This window comes from Oncorhynchus clarkii, chromosome 30, assembly GCF_045791955.1.
Source record: "Oncorhynchus clarkii lewisi isolate Uvic-CL-2024 chromosome 30, UVic_Ocla_1.0, whole genome shotgun sequence".
NCBI lineage: Eukaryota > Metazoa > Chordata > Actinopteri > Salmoniformes > Salmonidae > Oncorhynchus > Oncorhynchus clarkii.
The window spans coordinates 12,904,385-12,919,771 of record NC_092176.1 but is presented as its reverse complement, the minus strand read 5'-3'; the positions used below and the strand labels follow the sequence as shown (position 1 = coordinate 12,919,771).

Below are 15,387 nucleotides of genomic sequence, written 5' to 3'. Positions count from 1 at the left end.
GTTCTCATCAGGCACCTCTCACAATATCATCATCAGAAAGGTGCTCCTCACGGGAGAAAAATCTGTTAAATGGAACTAAATCTTAGTTTGGGATTATTCACAGAGAACATAACTAGCTAACTAAACCAGGATCAACACAGATTGGTTGAATTGAATCCTTTTAACTTTAGGCAATGAAAGCAGAGATGTTTTGATTACATTAAGAGATGAAAAGTACCTAAAATAGATAAAAAGCGAGACAGACTGATGAACTATAACTGGAGAACGAAGTACAGTAGTGAGATGAGTGAGAAGTCCTGGTCATTGTGGTAGAGCTTAGTGTACCAGAGTTGGCCCTGCGTTGACAGTCTCCTCCTTCTCACAGCACCAGCCTATCCTCACCGCCCTCCTGGATGACCTGACCAATGGAAACGTTCTGGGTTCTGGGCCCTCTGCCATGCACTTTCTCCTCTCTGGCCCCATTCTGATCAGGGTGAGGAAGAACCTAAAGTATGGCCACTGTGTTTGCAGGGGATCTATGTCAGATGCCATTGGCACTGTGCCTGCACCCTGACAAAGCACACAAAGCACCTATCTGCTCACCTTGCCCAGGGACTCCTGCTCTGCAACGTTCTTCATGTACTGCTCCCTGTGAAACAGCCGGAGGGTCAGTGGTCACGTGAGCCTATTAACTTTCACAAGATCACTGCTGCCATTATTGTTTCACAAGGGAAAGACTACCTGTTAGTTGAATAACACAACATACAGTAGCAAACATCCATAACAGATTTTATTAAACCAGTATTTTACTTACATATTTTTCTAAAGAAAAGCAATAGTTTTGGACACACTTTGAAATGCATAGATATAGTATATAAAATACCTATGAGGGTGAACCTACTAACGGACTGCTGCAAGTGAGGGAGGTGTATGGGGAGGTGTGTGGCAACATTAGCAGATGCACACGTGTTGTAATAGGAGCCTATGGGGGGGACTGCGGTAATAGAAGTCCTAAGCAGCAGGCAGACTCACCTGATGGTTTTCCTCCTCTCTTGCGGATCATCCTCTCTTCATCTCATCTGCTGCTTGCTGCATTTGCAACTCAATGATCTGTGAAGAACAGAGAGAGATGGTGAGAAGAACAGGAGCTCTGGTTGACTGTCGCAGCACAGATCAGGTGTTGTTTGCTACCTGAGCCCCTTACCTCTTTCATGCAGTTGATGTAGTGGTATCAGTTTTCCTCCCGAGTCGTCGCCTCCCTCAGAGCTCTCACCTCCTGCAAGAAGAAACTGAACTGTTCCTCTTGGAGAGAACATTGCAATTGTGTGGTGTATGTGAACCAATTACATATAGAAATGTCATATGTGGTGTTAGGTCAGGTGTCTACACATAGCATTTAATATTGTACCTGGTCCAGTGGATCGGTTACTCTCCAGACCTGCAGCACAGCTGTCATACTTGGCCTTCTTTTCCTCATACTCTTGAGTTAGCTCCTGTGAATAATGAAATCCCCATTCACAGATACATGAACAGAGAAGTACACATAGATGCGCATATTCTACAACATTTAAGTACAATGACAATACATTTCACTGTTATAGTATGTATGTTATGTACATTCGCAAAGTATTCAGACCCCTTGATTTTTTCCACATTTTGTTACGTTAAAGCCTTATTCTAAAATTGATTTCCCCTCATCAAATCTACACACAATACCCCATACTGGCAATGCAAAAACAGCTTAAGAATTTTTTTCAAATGTATAAAATAAACTGAAATACCTCATCTAACCGGTGCCCCCACACAGACTCTGTACATGTACCCCCTGCATAAAGCCTCGCTAATGTGATTTTACTGCTGCTCTTTAATTATTTGTTACTTTTATTTTTTACTTAGCACTTATTTTTGTTAAAACTGCATTGTTGGTTAAGGGCTTGTAAGTAAACATTTCACTGTAAGATCTACACCTGTTGTATTCGGCGTACATGCCAAATAACATTTGATTTGAATATCACATTTACGGAAGTATTCAGACACTTTACTCAGTACTTTGTTGAAGTACCTTTGACAGCGATTACAGCCTCGAGTCTTCTTGGGTATGACGCTACAAGCTTGGCACACCTGTATATGGGGAGTTTCTCCCATTCTTCTCTGTAAATCCTCTCAAGCTCTGTCAGGTTGGATGGGGAGCGTCATTACACAGCTGTTTTCAGGTCTCTCCAGAGATGTTTGATCAGGTTCAAGTCCGGGCTCTGGCTGGGCCACTCAAAGACATTCAGAGACTTGTCCCGAAGCCACTCCTGTGTTGTCTTGGCTGTGTGCTTAAGGTTTGAAGGTGTTTGAAGGTGAACCTTTGCCCCCGTCTGAGGTCCTGAGCAGGTTTTCATCAAGGATCTCTGTACTTTGCTCAGTTAATCTTTCCCTTGATCCTGACTAGTCTACCAGTCCCTGCCGCTAAAATACATCCCCTTAGAATGATGCTGCTACCACCATGCTTCACCATAGGGATGGTGCCAGGTTTCTTCCAGAGGTGACGCTTGGCATTCAGGCCAAAGAGTTCAATCTTGGTTTCATCAGACCAGAGAATCTTGTTTCTCATGGTCTGAGAGTCTTTAGGTGCCTTTTGGCAAACTCCAAGCGGGCTTGCGAGTGGCTTCCATCTGGCTACTCTACCATAAAGGCCTGATTGCTGGAGTGCTGCAGAGATAGAACCTTCCAGAAGGACAACTCCCATCTCCATAGAGGAACTCTGGAACTATGTCAGGGTGACCATCAGGTTCTTGGTCACCTCCCTGACCAAGGCCATTCTCCCCTGACTTCTCAGTTTGGCCGGGCAGCCAGCTCTGGAAGAGTCTTGGTGGTTCCAATTATGGAGGCCACTGTGTTCTTGGGGATCGTCAATGCTGCAGAAATATTTTGGTACCCTTCCCCAGATCTGTCTCTTGACACAATCCTTTCCAAATCATGTCCAATCAATATAATTTATCACAGGTGGACTCCAAATCAAGTTGTAGAAACATCTCAAGGACGATCAATGGAAACAGGATGCACCTGAGTTACATTTCGAGTTTCATAGCGAAGGGTCTGAATAGGTATTTCTGTTTAAAAGAAAGTATACATTTGCAAACATTTCTAAAAACCTGTTTTCACTTTGTCATTATGGGGTATTGTCTGTAGATTGATGAGGGAAACAAATTATTTTATCAATTTTAGAATAAGGCTGTAAAGTTAAAAAAAATGTGGAAAAAGTCAAGGGGTCTGAATACCCCCTACTAGTACAAATGTACTATATGCAAAATGTAGTTTCCCCAACCCCTTTCATATCACTATCAGATCAAAGCCCATGCATATATTTTCACCGTTTTACTGAATCTTAGCCCAAGCCTAGTATATTAAAATATTTCTGACGCATCTTTTCATCATTAGTTATTGTTAGCCCGTAAGATTTTATACCAAATTAGGGAACACATATTGGAAAATATGATCCCCTGCTTTAGCCAAGAGATGTGAGGGGCTTTCCCTATCGTATACTTTACATATAGACTCTATTGAAACTATCGTTAAAGTACTCCACAAAAATCCTGCAAACCTTATTCTTATTTCTCGTATGTTTTTGTTCTACCTAAAGTTATTTTTAGTGCTACATTGATATTGATGACTGTATTGTTGGGTTTGGAGCTTGCAAGAAAGGCATTTCACCATACTTGTGCATGTGACATTAAAACTAGAAAGTGAATAGCAGCTGGTGGAAGCATCAGGGTTTTCCCCTTCCTTTGATAAACCTATTGACCTCCTGTCATGCTTTGCTAATCTTCTAGTTTCGCATAATAATCTGGGGTTGTACATTTGGCTAATTCTATAGACACAGCTCTGTGTAATGACGCAATCTGAAGATGAAACTACAGACAACGTTTCACAGCGTGTGACGTTCACCTGACGTTGCTGTCTCAAAGGCCTCGGTTCCTTCATGGCCGGTGCAAGGGCAGACTTCTTCTCCACTATCGTCGAGTTTAGTTCTTTGACCTGAAAAAAAGTAACACATATTTTAACCCATATGCCAACATCCTGGTTTGGTGCGAAAAATTATCCACAGAAATGTAAGATTAAGATCAAATCAAATCAAATGTATTTATATAGCCCTTTGTACATCAGCTGATATCTCAAAGTGCTGTACAGAAGATGGATAACTATGCCCATAATAACATCTAATAATCATATGTCACCTGTGTTTTACACAAGCAGGGGTCGTATAGGGTGTGCATGGAGAGGCAGAGCTGTCTAAGGCCAACCAGGGGATTGGAAGATTGTGAGGTGAGTGAAAGTCTACTTTATAGCGACAGGTGTTGCAGGTCTACGCACTTTGAAGGGTTGAGCAAACAGGCAGGGCTCAGCTCGACACCTGAGAGTACAGGCCACCGTTCTCCAGTGTGTGTGTGTATAGCAGTGTGTGTGGTTATGTGGTCTATTGTATATGAGGAATGAGTAATCTGGAGTTGAGTGAAAGTCTACTTTATAGCTACAGCCAGGAATGCTTGAATCCATCATTGGGAGCGGCAGTCTACTATCTTCTAAGTGTGAAACCTGCCAGCTTCAACCACAAACCCTGACTAACCTTTAAAGAATTTCAAAAACATATTGAACTGGGGTCTAATCATTTGCAACTGGTTCTACTTGGACTTCATTGCAATGGAATGACATATTGATAAAACAGGTTGATTTGGTTATCAAACCTGGCTTGAAACCCACCAACTCCTCTTTTCCCCTGAATACATGTAACGCTCCGGGTGTCGTGGGTGTTGAGTCAGACGCAGGAAACAGAGAGTGCAATGCTGTGCTCTTTAATGCACTAACGCAACACTGGGTGCTCACAACCAAACGGCCCCAAACACGGGGGACGAAAATAGTACAACAGAAATACACGACCAGGAACAACACGTTCCTCTAGTACGGAACCGAAGGTCACAATAATTAATCCCGCACAAAGAAACAGGCTGTCTAATAAAGCCCAACTAATGATTCACGAACAGGTGCTAACAATAAACATACAAGGAGGGGGAGGAAAGACAATCAATGGCAGCTAATAGGCCGGTGACGACGACCGCCGAGCGCCACCCGACCGGGAAGGGAAGCCACCCTCGGTCGGACTCGTGACAGTACCCCCCCCCCCGACGCGCGGCTCCCGCAGCGCGCCGACACCGGCCTCGAGGTCGCCCCGGAGGACGAGGTGCAGGGCGATCCGGATGGAGGCGATGGAAATCCCTCAACATTGATGGATCCAAGATGTCCCCCACCGGTACCCAGCACCTCTCCTCCGGACCGTACCCCTCCCAGTCCACGAGGTAAGGCAGGCCCCTCACCCGGCGTCTTGAGTCCAGAATGGCCCGTATCGTATACGCCGGGGACCCCTCGATGTCCAGAGGGGGGGGGGGGGGACCTCCGGCACCTCACTGTCCTGCAGGGGACCAGCTACCACCGGCCTGAGGAGAGACACATGAAACGAGGGGTTAATACGATAATAGGAAGGGAGTTGTAATCGATAACACACCTTGTTTATTCTCCTCAGGACTTTAAAGGGCCCTACATACTGCGGACCCAGCTTCCGGCAGGGCAAGCGGAGGGGCAGGTTTCGGGTCGAGAGCCAGACCCTGTCCCCCGGTACAAACACGGGGGCCTCACTGCGGTGGCGGTCAGCACTCCTCTTCTGGCGTCCATTCGCTTGTTGGAGAGATTCCTGTACGGCCCTCCAGGTCTTCTTGGAGTGCTGTACCCATTCCTCCACCGCAGGAGCTTCGGTCTGGCTCGGATGCCATGGTGCCAGGACCGGCTGGTACCCCAACACACACTGAAAAGGGGACACGTTAGTAGAGGAGTGGCGTAGTGAGTTCTGGGCCATTTCAGCCCAGGGAATGTATCGTGCCCACTCCCCTTGCCGATCCTGGCAATATGACCGCAGAAACCTACCCACCTCCTGGTTCAATCTCTCCACCTGCCCATTACTCTCGGGGTGATAACTGGAGGTCAGGCTGACAGAGACCCCCAAACGTTCCATGAATGCCCTCCATACTCGGGACGTGAATTGGGGGCCCCGATCAGAAACGACGTCCTCCGGCACCCCGTAGTCCCGAAAGACGTGGGTGAATAATGCCTCCGCAGTCTGTAGGGCTGTAGGGATACCGGGCAACGGGAGGAGACGGCAGGACTTAGAGAATCGATCCACAATCACTAGAACCGTGGTGTTCCCCTGAAACGGCGGAAGATCGGTCAGGAAATTTATGGATAGATGTGACCATGGTCGTTGTAGAACGGGGAGGGGTTGTAACTTCCCTCTAGGAAGGTGCCTAGGAGCCTTACTCTGGGCGCACACCGAACAGGAGGAGACATAAAACTTAACGTCCTTAGCCAAGGTAGGCCACCAATACCTCGCCCGAAGGCTCCCCACTATCCTCGTCACCCCAGGGTGACCCGAGGAGGGTAGGACGTGAGCCCACCGAATCAGTTGGTCCCGAACACCAAGCGGCACGTACTTTCGCCCCGCCGGACACTGGGGAGGCACGGGTTCCGCCCGTAACGCCGGCTCGATGTCCGAGTCCACCTCCCATACCACTGGTGCTACCAGCCTTGAGGCGGGAAGGATGGGAGTAGGTTCGGTGGACCTATCCTCCGTGTCGTAAAGGCGGGACAGTGCGTCAGCCTTTACGTTCTGGGAGCCCGGTCTATAAGACAAGGTAAACCGGAACCGGGTGAAGAATATGGCCCACCTTGCCTGACGTGGGTTAAGTCTCCTAGCTGCCCGAATATACTCCAGATTCTAGTGGTCGGTCCAGATGAGAAAGGGGTGCTTAGCCAGCAGTCTACCAAGCACCTTGCATACCAGAGACACATGCGTGGTGTGAGTGGCCGAGTAGATCAGAATGTCATCGATATAAACAACCACTCCCTGCCCGCACAGGTCCCTGAGAATCTCGTCTACAAAGGATTGGAAAACGGCTGGAGCATTCTTTAACCCATACGGCATGACGAGGTACTCATAGTGGCCCGATGTGGTACTAAATGCGGTTTTCCACACGTCTCCCTTCCGAATACGCACCAGACTATACGCGCTCCTAAGATCCAGTTTTGTGAAGAACTGCGCTCCGTGAAATGATTCCACCGCTGTAGCGATGAGAGGTAGAGGGTAACTATACCCCACTGTGATGGCGTTTAGACCTCTATAATAAATACACGGACGCAAACCTCCCTCCCTTTTTCTTCACAAAAAATAAACTTGAGGAGACGGGTGAGATGGCGGGCCGAATGTACCCCTGTCCCAGCGACTCCGTGACATATGTCTCCATCGCCAGCGTCTCCTCCTGGGACAATGGGTACACGTGACTCTTGGGAAGCGCAGCGTTTACCTGGAGATCTATCGTACAATCCCTTCCCGGTCGATAAGGTGGTAATTTAGTCGCTTTCACTTTACTGAAAGCGATTGCCAAATCGGTATACTTGGGGGGAATGCACACCGTGGAACCCTGGTCTGGACTTTCCACCGACGTGGCACCGATGGAAACTCCCAAACACCTTCCAGAACACTCATCTGACCACCTCTGGAGAACCCCCTGTCTCCACAAAATTTTAGGATTGTGCCGGGCCAGCCAGGGAATCCCTAGCACCACTGGAAACGCAGGCGAATCAATAATATAAAGACTGATACGTTCCCTATGATTCCCCTGCGTCACCATGTTCAGTGGAACCGTGGTCTCCCTGACCATCCCTGACCCTAATGGCCGGCTATCTAGGGAGTGCACAGGAAAAGGAGAATCTATCGGCACCAGCGGAACCCCTAACTTAAGGGCGAGTCCGCGATCCATAAAGTTCCCAGCTGCGCCTGAATCGACTAGCGCCTTATGCTGGGAAGAGGGAAAAAAGTGAAGGAAAAAAGTTAAGACAAACATGTGGCCAACAGGGGGTTCTGGGTGAGTTTGATGCTGACTCACTTGGGGTGATCGAGAAGCGTTCCGCCTGCCATCTCTACTCCCAGACGGACCCCCCCAGCACCGATCGGCCGTGTGTCCTCTCCGACCACAGTTGGTGCAGGGAAGGCCTCCTCCTCCGGTACCCCTCGGCACGGCCCCTCCCAACTCCATCGGAATGGGAGCGGAGGGGCTGGGTGGTGGAACACACAGGACCCTCTCCGAACGCCCACGGGCAGCCAGCAGATTGTCCAGTCGGATGGACATGTCAATCAGCTCATCCAGGGAAAGAGCGGTGTCCCGACACGCTAGCTCCCTGCGGACGTCCTCCCGGAGACTACACCTGTAGTGGTCAATAAGGGCCCTGTCGTTCCACCCAGATCCTGCTGCCAAGGTCCGGAACTCCAGTGCGTAATCCTGGGCGCTCCTCCTCTCCTGCCTGAGATTAAATAGTCGTTCTCCCACCGCTCGGCCTTCTGGAGGGTGATCAAACACGGCACGGAAGCGGCGGGAAAACTCTGGGTAGTGCTCCCTCGCTGAGTCTGGGCCATTCCAGACTGCGTTCGCCCACTCCAGAGCACGACCCGTGAGGCAGGAGATGAGGACACTCACCCTCTCCGCTCCCCAGGGAGTGGGTCTGACGGTGGCCAGGTATAACTCCAGTTAGAGTAAAAACCCCTGGAAACCCGCCGCCGCTCCATCATAAGCCCTCGGGAGTGTCAGACGGAGGGTGCTGGAGTCGGGAGATGGGTCCGGAGTCGGGGGTTGCCGAAGGTGGAGAGAGGAGACCACTCCTCTCCCATCGGTCCATTCTCTCTATCACTTGATCCATCGCCGATCCGATCTGATGGAGGACGGTGGTGTGGTGGAGAACCCGTTCCTCCATCGATGGGAGAGGGTTGGCTGCTGCTCCTACTGATTCTGTAACGCTCCGGGTGTCGTGGGTATGGAGTCAGACGCAGGAAACAGAGAGTGCAATTCTGTGCTCTTTAATGCACTAACGCAACACAGGGTGCTCACAACCAAACTGCCCCAAACACGGGGGACGAAAATAGTACAACAGAAATACACGACCAGGAACAACACGTTCCTCTACTACGGAACCGAAGGTCACAATAATTAATCCCGCACAAAGAAACAGGCTGTCTAATAAAGCCCAACTAATGATTCACGAACAGGTGCTAACAATAAACATACAAGGAGGGGGAGGAAAGACAATCAATGGCAGCTAATAGGCCGGTGACGACGACCGCCGAGCGCCACCCGACCGGGAAGGGAAGCCACCCTCGGTCGGACTCGTGACAATACAAGCACAAAGGACAGTTGAAAAATGCATGAGGGGTTTCAAAGACACAAAATCAATGCGAAGTAATCAATGACACAAACAAAACAGCACAGTCAGACAAGGAAGGTTCTTGTAAAACAAATTGTGCATCTGGACAAGCATCTGAAGGCAATGAGCATGATCCTGTGACTGAGTATGGGGGTTGTCTGGAGTGGGTAAAGATCTGTCCCTGTGGTAAAGTGACATGCTACTCAGACAGTGGCTCCGATCCCCTGGTATAGTCACCATTTCAGACACGTCGTCCAGCGAGCGTGCCTTCATCTCGTCCAGTTCACCCCTTGATGGCCGACACCCTCTCCAGTTCCTCCTGGGTGTCACTGTACCCAGAGATCTGCTTCTGTGCCTCCATGGATTGCTACACAGACAATAAGAGCATGAAAGGGCATATGGGGTTCCAGTCATCCGTTAGTACACAAAATATGAGATCCTTGTGCCTTGCAATATGGCAGCATAACATGAGATTGTGTCCAGTTTTATAATCCTAAACCAAATGTCAGTGTAGGGACCTGGCAAGAGTTCATTAGAAACACCTGGCACTTAAAGCAATGTAGTCTATCTACACCCACAGGAGCTGCAAGGCAGTGGGATATTTTAATGAGTGTAATCAGTAAATACAAGTTAATATTTTGAGGTGCGTAAATCTCCATGTAATAACATACAATGGCTCAGCTAATTAATTGTTTATAATTAGTTTGCGCCATATCGACAAATGTAAGTCTATAGCTGTGACTCAGTGACTAAGTTACTCCCTCCCTGTCTGGGAGGATATAGCACGGAGCCTAATCCTGAACTGACCTCTGGCACCGGAGTCGCAGCTCTATGCACTGTGAAGCGTTGTGTCCACACAAACAGTCAGGGCTCAGTTCCACACATGGGAGTACAGGCCACTTTGTTCTCCAAGAAGAGAAGGTTACATGCGGTTGAGGTAGCAGTGTGTATGTGTGTGTGTGTGTGCAGTCTATTGTATATGATGAGTGAGAAATCTGTGACCTATGAAAATAAACACAATTTCCTTCACACGTATCCCCCAGCCCTCCATTGCAAATCTGTTCAAACACTGATAAAGACTGAATGTGAATGACCTAATTAAACTAAATGTATTCTAATATTTGGTTCTGATATGAATAGATCACAGTGGCAGGCTGGGATTCTAGCATGTTCTGGGTTATACGGTAGGCTATAACCAACATTGTTGCAGCGAATGGTTCGTTTCATGTGGGAGGGGTAACAGTTGGGAACAGGAATGCAGGTAGCGAGAGGAGGGGGCTCAGGCATCAACAGACAACCAGCCGTGGTGGTGGGGGGATGCAGCCACTGATAAAAAAAATACCAGCGTCATAGAGAGAAATAGATGCAGCCTTCGCAAATAGCAGCAGCCCAGCCCTCGCTGCGTCAACCAGGCTTTTAGCAAGTCAGGAGGTGGGAGGGTTTTGAGGTGTGAAATAATTTCCAGGAAGGTTATGTCACTTCACTTTTAATGCAATTTACATCAACATGGGCAGGATGGAAAGGCACGTGCAGCACTATAAGAGGGCTGATGCGGTATGGAGGAAAGCAGGTAGGGTGGATAGCTGCCCATAGCTGATAGCTGTGAAAGGGGATTGGTGAGGTGCATTACCAGTTGCTGTTGGCTGACCTCACGCCTCTGTTTTAGGATCTCCTCTGTCCGCTGCAGGATCCCGTGCTCAGCTCGGTAATCTCCTGCCTCTTCTTCTTGAACACCGTCCCCTTGCTGCGCAGTTTCCCAACAAATCGATTGAACTGAGAAGAACCGAGGGAGACTGTCATGAAAAAAATATGCTAAGAGAAAGGGAATTACTAAAAGTAGTGACAATAACATTGCATTTTTTTGTGTCTGAAAATGAGACTGACATGTTCTCTTTCTTCCCAGATACACACAAACAACCACATATTGAAGCAAGGTCATCCTCTCCAATTCCTACCAAGACAGACATGACCCGTGGCAAACACAAACATTGGCTCCCCTTCTCTGTAGGGGTATGATGAGAATCCTGTGCATGTCAACATTTATAGCTGTTGTTCATTCTGGAGAACCCCAGAAATCACAGAATGTTACGTCACTTCGAATATATGGTTTGTTTTATTTCAGGACATCAAGGGCAGACAAGGTTGAGAGGGAATTAGCAGGCAGAAGAATGCTGCATAGCATTCTCTCGTCACATACAATGTGTCCCCAGAACAACTGCTACTAAATTAGCCAGTACTTTGAAGAGCTTGAACTATTTATCATGACAGAGGATCGTTTTTGAAAATGCAGCACAATGGGGATAGTAGATAATTAAACATGGTACGCACTGTGCATATTTATAAATAGCAGTAGCCTACAGTGTATGTGAAATCTATTTCGGCAGGGTGAATAACCTTTCCAGATTGAGCAAACACATCTGTTATTTATGTTGGGGGAATTTGGGGTGTAAGTGAACAGAGAGCCAAGCAATGGATGATGGAACACTAGACACATGGTGGACCAAAACCAAGCTAACTAAGGATGGGCACCCAGGGGCATAATACAGACGCCCTCCTGCAGCTGCTGGGTGACATGTGATTACATGCACGCTCAGAATGGAAAATACCTCTGATAAGGTGATCATTTCCACCATGACCCATGACTCCAGGAGAGACTGATAAGTCCTTTCCATTTACCACAGAAACCCTTCTTGTTCTCACCTACTGTTTTACCACACTGAGAAGGAGTAGGTTTAGAGTTCCCTTTCCCATCAAAACACACTCACTTATTATCCAGGGGAGCAGATGAAACCACCCACATGAACAGGGCATTGGGGAGAGCAGGGAGGAAGTGGCTGCTATTTCAGACAGGCAGCTTATGTGCCTCGCCAGCCTGTCTCAGCACCATGATCTCACTGCGTGTGGAACTCCTGCTCTCAAAACAGTCAGACATGAACATATGGGTGCAGTACGTGCCTTTTATCCAACAGCGTCCACCAACTATATAGACCTGCTTATGGCCAAAGGTTGCTCTGAAAACAGGAACAGGCATAGTTTGAGATGTGAAGAGTGGTCGTTTTTCCTTATCATCCTTGAACTTATACAGCCAGGCACAGGGTGTGTTGACACAGGAGTGATGGCTCCTGGCACTGTGTTGCAGAGGCTAAAAAGCCACTCAAATTTGAGAGTCCACTCTCTGCCAGTGGTTCAGAGGGATCTAACCAAACATAGCGTCAAAGCTTGTGTCAGTTTGTTTCGATTGGGGTAAAATATCAGCCATCGAGTTACATTTAGTTGAAGGATTCACACTGCAATGGTTTGTGTTTTGCGGAATTAATTTAGAAGAGATTTGAAAACAGTTAACATTTCAGACAGTTTGTTCAATACTGTCCTGGTTCTAGGTAGTCCATGCTGTGGTCTATTTTTAACCTTGCATGGGAATGTGGGAGAGTGAGGGGAAAGGGATAAGTAGCTTTAGCCAGTAAGCCCCTCTCTGTTTACATAAGAGCAGAAATAGCATCTCACGTTCAGTGCGGCACACAACTCTACCGCGCTTCACTCTTATCAACAAAGTTTGACGTAAGCAAACAGTAGAATGTTTAATCCATCTACCCCTAAAGATGGAAAACATACCATCTCTGATGCATTTTGCTTTATCCTCAGAGAGTTTGGATAGTGATGTTCAGTTTTGAGTGGTGAGCAGATGTACAACGTAACGTGCGAATACAGAGCAGATGGTATCAGTGGAGGCTGGTGAGAGGACAGCTCATAATGGCTGAAACGGAGCGAATGGAATCAAACACATAGAAACCATGTTTGATACAATTCCACTCATTCCGCTCCAGCCATTACATGAGCCCGTCCTCCACAATTAAGGTGCCACCAACCTCCTGTGGATTGTATAAGGGTAGCAGTCTTTTTGCTGGACAATGACGATACATCACTCCCCATCGAAAAAGGCTCCGAACCTGTTCCAATGGTGAGGAAGGGGATTACTATTGGTGTGGATGATGATGATGTTCAGACCAGAGTACTGAGCTGTGAGAGGTGGTTAGCTACCCCGTCTCCCTCCAGGTCTCGTGCTTGGCTGTTCTCACCTAAAAGAGACAAAAAAATATTCAAATATCAATATGATAACCTGAATAAACCTTTTGATGATAAATAAAGCCGCCTCCCTTCATCAGACAACATCAATCATCCTTACAAGTTCAAAGAGCCAGCAAACGCTTAACAACACACAGACAGCCAGCGCATACAGATTCATATAACTGACAAAGACTTGTGTGATTTAGTATCAATGACAGGGAATGGCATTCTGAAATGGACATAACCTTCATCCTATGTAATTGCTGGTGTTATGTCATATAAATGTGCTGTATGTTTAGAGAATGTGAGACAAGGAGAAACAAATCACCTGCTGCCTGAAGAGACAGTTTATCATCCATTAATCATTTCTCATCATTCTTTTCTCAATCAGCAGATTTATTTCAATGGTGTTCTCTCGATTCTGGACAAAAAGGGGAACAGTCAGACTCAAACTTTCAATTTGTCAGAAACAACCTGTTTGGTTACTGTCAGTCATTCTTGAACCAAATTGACATGGCTCTATAGCTTAAATACCCAGGTAGGTAGATAGCTCACCTTGTCCTCTAGTTCCCTAAACTCAGCTTGGCCCATGTCTGGCTTGGACACCACCTTCTGCAGGTACTGCACCATCCGCCTCTTACTCTCCAGCTCCTTGGGCAGTTTGTCAGACACCATTTAGGAGTTGAACTTGATCTCCTCTTCAAGCCTCTTCATTAAGCCGGAGACAGTAACATAGACAGTAACAGAGACAGTAACAGAGACAGTAACCAACAGTAACAGAGATATTTGATCAGGCTACATCATTCTGAAAGTCTTTGAAACACAATGAGGCACACCTGCTCATAGAAGAAAAGGAGGATAATATGCTGATCTTGAGTTGAGCACATCTGCTCATCACAAGAATTAACATTAAACAAAATCAAGAGAGCGTATGCAAAACATTGTTTTAATTAATCAATGCAGGAGCATAACCTCAACATACAGTGCGTTCGGAAAGCATTCATACCCCTTGACTTTATCCACATTGTTACGTTACACCCTTATTCTAAAATTGATTCAATAGATTTTTTTCCTCATCAATCTACACACAATACCCCATAATGACAAATCAAAAACAGTGCTACTGAAATTTTTGCTAAATTATAAAAAACAGAAATAGTACATTTACATAAGTATTCAGACACTTCACTCAGTACTTTGTTGAAGCACCTTTGGCAACGATTACAGATTTAAGTATTGGGTATGACGCTACAAGCTTTGCACACCTGTATCTGCGGAGTTTCTCCTATTCTTCTCTGCAGATCCTCAAGCTCTGTCAGGTTCGATGGGGAGCGTCGCTGCACAGTTATTTTCAGGTCTCTCCAGAGATGTTCGATGGGGTTCAAGTCCAGGCTCTGGCAGGGCCACTCAAGGACATTCAGAGAGTTGACCCGAACGCACTGCTACGTTGGTTTGGCTGTGTGCTTAGGGTCATTGTCCTGTTGGAAGGTGAACCTTCGCCCCAGTCTGAGGTCCTGAGCACTCTGGAGCAGGTTTTAATCAAGGATCTCTCTGTACTTTGCTACGTTCATCTTTCCCTCGATTCTGACTAGTCTCCCAGTCCCTGCCGCTGAGAAACATCCCCAAAGCATGATACCGCCACCGCCATGCTTCACCGTAGCGATGGTGCCAGGTTTCCTCCAAATGTGACGCTTGGCATTCAGGCCAAAGAGTTAAATCTTGGTTTCATCAGACCAGAGAATATTGTTTCTCATGGTCTGAGTGTCTTTAGGTGCCTTTTGGCAAAATCCAAGCGGGCTGTTATGTGCCTTTTACTGAGGAGTGGCTTCCATCTGGCCACTCTACCATAAATGCCTAATTGGTGGAGTGCTGCCGAGATGGTTGTCCTTTTGGAAGTTTCTCCCATCTCCATAGAATAACTCTGAAACTCTGTCAGAGTGACCACCGGGTTCTTGGTCACCTCCCTGACCAAGGCCCTTCTCCCCCGATTGCTCAGTTTGGCCGGGCGGCCAGGTCTAGGAATTGTCTCGTGGTTCCAAACTTATTCCATTTATGAAT

The 15,387-nt window shown here is 47.2% G+C and overlaps 1 pseudogene; it reads right to left on the bottom strand.

Annotated features, from left to right (window-relative positions):
• Window positions 1-582: 582 nt before the first annotated feature.
• LOC139390243 (intraflagellar transport protein 81 homolog) lies at window positions 583-14,004 on the bottom strand (annotated as a pseudogene).
• Between the last annotated feature and the right edge of the window lie 1,383 nt (window positions 14,005-15,387).